The sequence below is a fragment of the Amphiura filiformis genome, chromosome 20 (genome assembly GCF_039555335.1).
Source record: "Amphiura filiformis chromosome 20, Afil_fr2py, whole genome shotgun sequence".
Taxonomy (NCBI): Eukaryota; Metazoa; Echinodermata; class Ophiuroidea; order Amphilepidida; family Amphiuridae; genus Amphiura; species Amphiura filiformis.
In genome coordinates this window covers 20,760,900-20,770,899 of record NC_092647.1, presented here as the reverse complement: position 1 = coordinate 20,770,899, position 10,000 = coordinate 20,760,900, and the positions used below count along the sequence as shown (strand labels likewise).

General features: G+C 36.3%; 1 long non-coding RNA gene across 1 annotated transcript; it reads left to right on the top strand.

The window, feature by feature from the left end:
* The first annotated feature begins 1,080 nt into the window (after positions 1–1,080).
* LOC140143070 (uncharacterized) lies at positions 1,081–3,092 on the top strand. Its single transcript, XR_011857611.1, has 2 exons — positions 1,081–1,248; positions 2,262–3,092. It is a non-coding gene; the product is annotated as an uncharacterized lncRNA (long non-coding RNA).
* Positions 3,093–10,000: the final 6,908 nt, after the last annotated feature.

Below are 10,000 nucleotides of genomic sequence, written 5' to 3'. Positions count from 1 at the left end.
ATCCAAATACGGCAGCCAGCGCGCGAGCAGTTTGTTCGACGCACAACAACACGCAAACGCCAGTCAATTGTGTGCGACATTGGAACAATTACGCATTTTGCGGTTAATTGTGAGATATTAATGACCTCAATTTGCGTTCGCGTTTTCACAAATAACTAAATGTAATTGGATCGCACACATCGCGTTTATTAATGAGGTTATGAATTAGAGGTTAATAACTGCGCATCGGTTATTTGGAGGGCATAGTGAAAAATCTAAACATTTTGCCTTTGGAACCGAGGAATATCCCGAGGGGCGCAGCCCCGAGGGATATTCCGAGGTCCAAAGCAAAATGTTTAGATTTTTCACAATGCCCGACATATAACCGATGCAAAGTTATTAACCTCATTCATAACCGTCACTTTGATCTTTTAACTTTACAAAATAACACAAAATTTTCCTCAAAAGTTTGTAAAATAAACAATTCTTACATCTTCCCTTTCCCAAAATCGATCAGGCTAAAACAAAACGACCAATAACAAAAGTGCGTATCAGAATCTGTGCAAATATGGCAGCGCGCAATCCAAATACGGCAGCCAGCGCGCGCGCAGTTCGTTGGACGCACAATACGGCGCACGCAGAAGTCAATTGTGTGCGACATTGGAACAATTACGCCTTTTGCGGTCAATTGTGAGATATTAATGACCTCGATTTGCGTTCGCGTTTTCACAAATAATAAAATATGATTGGATCGCACGCATCGCGTTTATTAATGAGGTTATGAATGATGTACAAAAACAGTTGGCCAAATTTAACTATTTCGTGATTTTCTCCATAACCGTTGTTTTTACACCAAATCTGTATATTTAGATGCCTTGATATCTTGCATTCGGTCACAAACCAATTCGTTGTACTTTGTGTACTTAACCCTCTATCTTTTAAACCAAATATCCTAAAGAGTCGTGTGATATGTCGAACTTTTCCTCTGGTCATAAAGAACAAAAAAGTCAGCGTTCGCGTATCTGTACGTAGCCGCAGTTTGTGGCCCTCACAACACGGGCTTCCGGTGAGCTGCCGGTCCTCGGAAATGGAATATTACAGTCAGTGTGCAGCAATCGTGCTCACAGCGCTGACCTCGCATTTTCTAAACCGCGATCGTAGGATGTCAACCCTGTGAAATACGTCATAGGAAAGGTCTGCCCGGCCTATGTCCAATATCTTTCGAGGCTATTTCCGGGTTGGTATGCAGAGCTGCGACAAAATGGCGAGGTAAGTTGAAATGTCCAGATTCTTACGAGTATTTTAAGTCCAAATTTGATGAGTTTCGGTGATCGTAAAGTGATGAAATATTGGTTGGAAGTTTCAGGTGGGTTTGAAGAATTGTGTGACATGAGTAGTTTGTAACTATCCGTTTGACCGGGTCAAGAAATTGACGTTAATTTCGGTGTTTTTGTTGTAGTTGAGAGATGAAGCTTTTGTTTGATACCAAAATCATTGGGGACCGACAAGTTCCAATAATAAAAATCCGCCGACGAAAATTACCATTTTTCCGGGCCATTTTATACAATTCAATCGGCACTTGCGTACGATTTAACATGGTATTCCCAGATTATATGACGTGTTTTATAAAATTTAATTCAGCTCTGGTCTGGACAGTAATGACAGCTCAGGTCAGCTCAGGAAACTGGTTAAAATTTTGAATTCATCAACTTTTATATTTATGGAATCCGAATCTCAAACTATCATGAAGAAGTGTTTATACTGAAATCATGAAGAACTATAGCATATAATGGATGGATAAATGCATTCACCGTCTCCAACATTGCAACAACAATGACAACAAACGTAGACATGCTAGATCTCTAGTCTTACAATTCATGAATATTGATTGCGGTATCGGTCTCTGATGTATAAATGTCGATCTCGGTCTCGGACCTCAAAAATCGGTGGTCCCAAGTGTTTTTTAAGTTTGAAACCTGTAGAGACGTCGATACGATTTTGTTGGACATTGCATATTTTTAACTCACAATAATATGCACCAAACTTAATGTGTACTGTACTGCCAACTATCATGATAACAGCGGCAGCAAGGATTTTTTTTTCTGAGGGGGGTAAAGTGATTTTTTTTTTTGTTTTGTTCAAATAAAAAAAATTGCCGCAAAATTGGAAATTTTTGTAAAATCCTCGCCGAAAAAGTCTTCTAAGAATGATGAATCCGATTTTGTTTTTTGTTTTTATGGGGCTCTAGTATTAATACCTGATATCTTCATTTTTTATTACAGGTGCTCGCCAGATTAGGGGGCTCTGCAAGTTGTTATCGTTGGGGACTCGCTCACCAAATACTTAGATTATGGACTTTGATATTTACAAAGACGCAGTTGACTGGTCGTACATGTCACTCCATTCTACATATGTACAAGCAAGGAGAAATGGTTCAAGCAGATGGCTATTGAATATGATGTCGAAATAGGAATAGGAATTTAGCCAGATATTATTTCTTCATGTCGGATCAAACGCATTAAATTCCGAATTTGTTTCTCGAACTGTCGCAGAATTGACAGAGTTGTGTTCCACAATTAAGACAATATACAAGTACCCTGATACTCTTAAAGCTTCTCATTAACAATGTCATCCACAGACATGCAGTTCTACTGTTCTGACTTGGACAATTAATGCATCCATAAAATTACTTGACATTCAAATGCAGAATGTTTGTGCAGGCCTGGGCACAAATTATTACTTCACGTTTGCAAGTGAAACACTTTGAAAGCCAGACTGTTCCGAACATGATCTGCTTCATCTGAACAGAGATGAGGGGAACTATAATTTACAGAACAAGTTGCTGATGAAACCCCTCGGTTTATGTGTCCTCCTTTGACAAGGCAGGAATGTGCAACAAAAAAAGCCAGAAAAAGACGGTGTTATTTGCAGCTAATAATTATTTAATCATTATTATTTATAATAATAATTAGGCCTAAAAATTGTTTGATTGGCGTAGCCCAACCTACCCTAAAAGTAGGCCTTGCCCTATTTTTTATGTTACGCCAATCAAACAATTTTTTAGGCCTGATGGCCTTTTTTTCTATTTAATAAAAAAAGAAAAATATAACAAACTTGGAATTTTCATGTGTATAATTTTTGTTGTATGATTCATTCATCCGTATTGACTAGTAGTATACGAATAGAATTACTGAATCCCACAAAAAATATTATTCCCACAAAAAAAATATATATATTCTCACAGAAAAATAACTTAAACCAGAAAAAATATTCTGGGATTAATGGTTTTTTTTCTGGAAAAATATTTTTCCTGGATAAATACTTTTTCGGAGCAAAATGTTTTTTCAGGATAAATATTTTTTGGGATTAATATTTTTCTGGGAAAAATATTTTGTTCTGGGAAAACTTTTTTTGTAAGAAAACCAATTTTTTCAGGGAGTAACATTTTTTCTGGGAAAAATATTGGCCCTCGGGCGACGAAAAAAGAAAACCGTTCTACGAAAAAATTCCTGTACAAATGAATGCCGACCCAAATTTCGGAAATTTCAGGAATTTTTTTTTTTTGTATTTTCTCAAATTGCAATTCATTTACAGATTTTAGTCATTTTTTGGGTCATTAAAAAAACTGAAAAAAAACACCCCCCAAAACGACGACCGACCCTACTTGAAAGGTCCGTCTGCCCGTAGAACAGGGTTTCTTTTTTTCGTTGCCTCATGTTAATTTTGGCCCAAAGTATATAATGGATTTTCTGTTTTTGTTTGTGTTTTTGTTTTTATTTTTTTGCGGTAGGGGGGGGGGAGAAAAAAAATGAACCCAGCCCTCTTGCCCTCCCCCGCCATAGGCTGCTCCCTTTTGACCTTTCAAAAATGTATCTGGAAAAAATATTTTTCCTGGATAAATACTTTTTCGGAGCAAAGTGTTTTTTCTGTGATAAATATTTTTTTGGAATAAATATTTTTGAGAAAATATTTTGTACTGGGAAAAGTATTTTTTTCTGGGATTAATATTTTTTCTGGGACAAATATTGACCCTCATAGAAATTTTGGCCCAATGTAATGGATTTTCTGTTGTTTTTTTGTTTTTGTTTTTTTGGCTGGAGGGGGGATAAAATAAATTTGACCTTACCCTCCCCCACCATAGGCTACCCTTTTGACCTTTCAAAATTGCCCTTCTAACCCCAGCCCCCCCAGCTCTTAGTATTGTCACACATGTTATTATAAGTTTAAAAAAATTATTTATTTTATTCATCCCTTTTTAAAGGGATTTTTATTATTTTACGTGCCACGTGATTATAACCAGCCAATCACCGCGCGTGATTTAGCCCAGTCAAGGTCATGATTTCTGATCAAAACAAACGCGATGATCGGCGGTCTGACAGTCCGGTCTCAAAATGAGAAGTACAAATTATATCTATCCGTTTGACCAGGTAAAATATCTTCATGATATCGGAGTTGAATTTTTCAATGCAAAAGATTACAAATTATGTATTTTGTCAAGTGATATCAAGGACCGACATTCTGAAAATAAGATATTTGCGTTAAATTTCGTGAGAAAATATCCAAAACCATACTAAATTTTTTACCAAAAAACATTGCTTGTATTTCCAACAATGCAATATATTTTGCATGAATCTATGCATATGGATAGATAATATCATCCCTATCCTGGCATATAATGAGCAAATTTTCATCGATTTATGATTCTAAACATTAAAAAACGAAGTTTTCCTGGGCCAACTTTTCAGGGTCAAACTCTGCTTCGTAACAGCGTGAGTACTTCCGGGTCAATGGTGTGGGTTAGAAAAGCAACGCAATTGCGTGTGCCTGCATACTGACTGTTTAAGTTACAAATAAAGAATAGTCTAATAAAAAATTACATCTAATATCTAGGCATTATTTAATGACCTCACCCATCCCCACCCATATCCACCCCAACTATCAATTTCTTCTGTGAACTGTGGAATGTCTATATGAAATGTTATAAATATTTATATTGGTTCTTTCTTTGCATGTTCTTCTCCTCTTTCTTTTTTCTTTTATTTGTTAACTTTGTGTAATTGAATATATGAATACAAAAGCCACCTAAGTCCATACTTAAACCAAATTGAGTTAAGCATGGGAAAGTGTTCCTTTACATAGGCCTGTCATATGTATGAAAGAACAACTCAAATTCATCCTCTGTGTCTATTGAGCATGTGAAAAATAGCATGTATGAAAGAATCACCCAATTCCATGATTTGAGTCTTGTAACACATTGATTAAAATCCAGTATGTATAAAAGTCCACTTGTAACACATTCATTGCTAGAGAGTGACTTTTGAAAAAAATGGGTTTAATAAAGGAAAGTGTGTGGTTTATATTACATGGCAGAATGCTTATCAACATTATACATACCTGTGCGCTTTATTTTGTATTATCTTACTAGTGGTAATCTCATTCTAACATTGTTGTCTTTGTATATGATTCAAAAAAGTCCAAAATTTAAAATGAACCCCACGAAGTCCCTGAAATGCTAATCGTCATACCTAATACAGGTTAATCCACTCATTTGCACGTAAAACTTACCATATTGACCAGGTAAATCTAACTGAAGGAGTTAAAATGATACACAGGTTTTTCTCTCAAAATCACTTCCCATGGACTTAGGTGGCTTTTGTATTCATGTATTCAATTGTATGTTGTAACGTAAGGCAGTGTAAGGGGGTGCTCGCTTCAGGCCTTTGGGCCTTTTGAGCATCTCCTCATTCAAATGTTGTGTCTTTTATATATATTTTGTATGTCGATTTGAATGAAAATAAAATGATGATGTATTTCCTTTGGTCATAAAAAAAAAAAAAAAAAAGTAAGTGGTCGCATATCTGTAGGATCATTGGTTAATAACATATAGTCACTTTTTTTATTTTTAACCAAATATCCTAGAGAGTCGTGCCATATGTCAAAAAGGAACAGAAAAGTCAGTGGTCGCATATCTGTAGGATCATCGTTTAATGAGATATAGCCACTTTTTTGTACGTTGTGCACTTAACCCCTTTTTTTTTACTTCTGGATATCGTTTGGAGTCAAATGATTTTTCATTTTAAAGCTTATGATATATTTTCTAAACACGAAATAAAACAAAATTGACCGCGAGCCGACTTTACAGCTGTTTCGTGATGGACGGTCACCTAGTATATTCATTAACATATTACATCGTTTATCCCTTTTGGTCAATATCGAATTAGTTTGTGGCCGACTTAGCTTGGGGCCAAATGGCAATTGGCATATGGCCAAGTCAACTGTGGACGAATTGGTTTGGCCGAATCGACCTGCGTCCATGCTGATAGCAGGAAGTGGCGAAAAATTACGTACTTTTACAAGGCAAAACACAACTTTTCTAGGCATTGTTGACATGGTGCCCTCGCCCAAGAAAGTTTCCTACTATAAAGACCTAACTTTTGAGATGTTTTGTATGTTTGAAGGTGCACAATTAACAATAAGCTTAAAATAAGACGCCCAGTTTACCGCCGGGTTTAGCAAGTCATCATCAACGACTTTGACAGATGACGTCAGACACAATCTCTGTCTTGACGCATCGATCTGAGGACAGCTTTCAAACATAAGTCTTGATATTAATACGCTGTTTTACTTAGCCTATATCTGGTGGCAGCAGCATTTTTCTACAGTCACGTGATAATGGCACCGGCGGATAATACACGGGGGAAGCCGACGGTGTCCCCATTTTTTTTTTTTTTCCCTTTTCAGCTTTTTGTATTTTATCTGTACTTGGAGCTGGTGGGGAGAGAAAGCATTAAAATACATTCAGGAAAAAACTCGAACCAAATATATCAAGGTTCCATTTCAAAATCAAAATTACAAAAAAAGCACCAGACAATGAGCAGGTTCAAAGACTGTGGGTCTTGGATGAAGGATGATGACGAAACAAGAGTCCTTTACCCAATCCGAAACCTATTTTGACCTTTACACAAATACACCACCAGCCCCCTTCTTCATCACATACAATATTTTTTATAAATACATCCAGTGTTAATTAAACAAAAATCTTTTTATATTGCGCTGGTATAGGAGTTGCAAGGGCCTGATACTTTGCTGATATCGAATGATGAAATTCGCCATCTTCCTCCTGTGAAAAAGTTTGAAGAATAGAAGGCTGACGTTGCGTCAAAACACGTAGGCCTATGTAAGTGTATAATTAAGCCTATTTAATGATAAATGAACTACCACTAAATGTTCTTGTCAGTGCTGCAGTGCAAAACTTTACATTAACATTACATTAGAATAATAATTACATTGTAAATTGGAACTGACACCAATTTTTTCAGGAATTCTTGTTTGTGAATGAACCACAAGTTCACCATTTTCAGAATTGTTGACCTATAACTACAACAAAAGCTATAAACAAACATTCATAATTAAACAATATATAAGACAAAAAAACATACACGTCTTACCTTGCCAGATGCCAGATACAGAATAAGCGAATTATATGGAGACAATATTAAACTGGTGACCAATTACGGCTACTCTATTTTTTTGCATATTTGTAATGTTTACACGTGTCCCAACTTGCACCTAACTGGAATCGGCCACATTTCTTAGCTTTGTAGGTCAACAGAGCAAAGTTCGACATATTATCATAATTTAAAAATTATGATAATATGTCCTCTCACAGAACTGCGTGTTAAATGGCCAAAATAACCAGTGGGGTTTCTTTCACTTTACCTTGTTATTTCAACCTAAAATGGACAGCAACCCTTCCCATCAGTTATTACTAATATTATTTCAAAATTTTGAATAAAGAATAACAAAATCAAAATTTGTTGCGATTTGGTTAAGTTGTAAGTTTAATTTTTGTAGTTTATTTAAGATCTTTGAGCAATCGCTGTTCCATCGTGTATTTGATACACATTGATGTGCTCAATTGTAATTTTACTTAACTTTGTATAACTTTGTTATACAAAGTTATACTTGTGTTATTATCTGTTTTGTGTTTTTATGTTCAATTTGTCTAGCGGACCCAGATTTGACCCATTTAAATTCAATAGTACCCTCAACCCTCATACCACGACCTCTGATGATGACTGTAATATTGACTCTATTCAAAGCCCCCATTGTAGCTACTACCTTTGTGACGATCTCAATGACAAACTAAAAACCGCGCGCAACAGTTACCCTGAGCTTTCCTTATTTCATCATAATATTCGCAGCTTGAATAAACACTTTAACGACATCACCAATTATCTTTCCGCTATCAATCACAAATTCCACATTTATGGCTTTTCTGAATCCTGGTTCAGGTCTGATGATGATTCTAATTTAGTTGACGTCGGTGAAGGATATAGTGTTATAAACTCTATTCGTCATGGCCGTAACGGTGGCGGAGCATCCCTTTTTATTGATCCCGATATTGACTATACAATTAGACCTGACCTCAACATCGACTGCCCAGATTGCTACTCTGTTTTCATTGAGATAAACAATTCCAAAAACCCCTCTCTCGAAAGAAACACAATCGTTGGTATTATCTATCGTCCTGATGCGGTCATCCTGGACTCTTTTTATACCGAGCTTTCACGCGTTCTTGATATAGTTAATAATGAAAGCAAGCCCTGTTACATCATGGGAGATTACAATATTGACTTGCTTAAATTTGAAACCAAATCCTATCCTATAAAGTCAGCGATTTCATTAATCTGATTTTCTCACATGGCTTTTTTCCAACCATTGATAGGCCTACCCGTGTTACCGAAACTTCTGCAACGATCATTGATAACATCATCACTAATGATCCTTCGGGTCGCATTGATTCTGGCGTGCTAGTTACCGATATCTCGGACCATTTTCCAATCTTTTCATTAAAAAATCGCAATATCAATTCTAGTAACGCAACACGGCCCAGCTCAGATTCCAAACGCGCCAAACGCGTCAATTAAAACCCGATAACATCAAGGGATTCCTCCACGGTCTGTTGCTTACCAACTGGGATAGTGTCTACAAGGATGACAATCCGGAAACCGCATTTAATGAATTCCACGACAGGTTATCTCAAATATATAACATCCACTGCCCTATCAAATCAATAAAGCAATCCAAACGTAAAACACCTAAGAAACCCTGGATAACCATAGGACTAATTAATTCAATAATCACTAAAGATAAACTTTTCAGGAAATACCGATCAAATCCCAGCCACGACAATAAACTTAAATATACTAAATACCGTAATACACTCAATCATCTCCTTAGAGTCTCAAAAAAAATCATATCACTGCTGAGCTCGATGCCCACAAAAACAACATGAAGAAGACGTGGCAAACCCTTAACCACATTCTTGGCAGGAATAAATCCTCCAAGCCACCTTCTCATATCATTGATAGTGATGGTTCAGAAATCAAAGACCCTGTCCAAATTGCGAATAAACTCAATGACTTCTTCACCAACATTGGTCCGTCCCTTGCTGCAAAAATACCTCCGCCCAATAACACCAAATTCAGCAATCCAAATTCACTAAATCACAGTATCTTCCTATCCCCCAATTGTGGCGTTGACGACATAAGTTCAAACCTCCTGAAACAAATCATGCCTAAAATTGTCGGTCCTATTGTTCATATTTTCAATAACTCCATATCCACTGGCATTGTTCCATCAATTTTTAAAACTGCCAAAGTAATCCCTATTTTTAAATCTGGCGACAAATATTTATTTAATAACTACAGGCCAATCTCCATTCTACCTGCGTTGTCAAAAATTCTTGAGAAATTGATTTACAAAGGATCATTAACTTTGTCGAGAAACATGACATTCTTACCAGTGACCAATTTGGTTTTAGGCCAAAACTTTCAACCTATATGGCCATTAATAAATTATATGATAAAATTGTCACATCTCTCGACAAAAAGCTTTGCACAGTAGGAATTTTCTTAAACTTAAGCAAAGCATTTGAAACGTTAAATCACCAAATTCTTATTAACAAGCTTGATAATTATGGTATTAGGGGAATTGCCAATCTTTGGATTCAAAATTA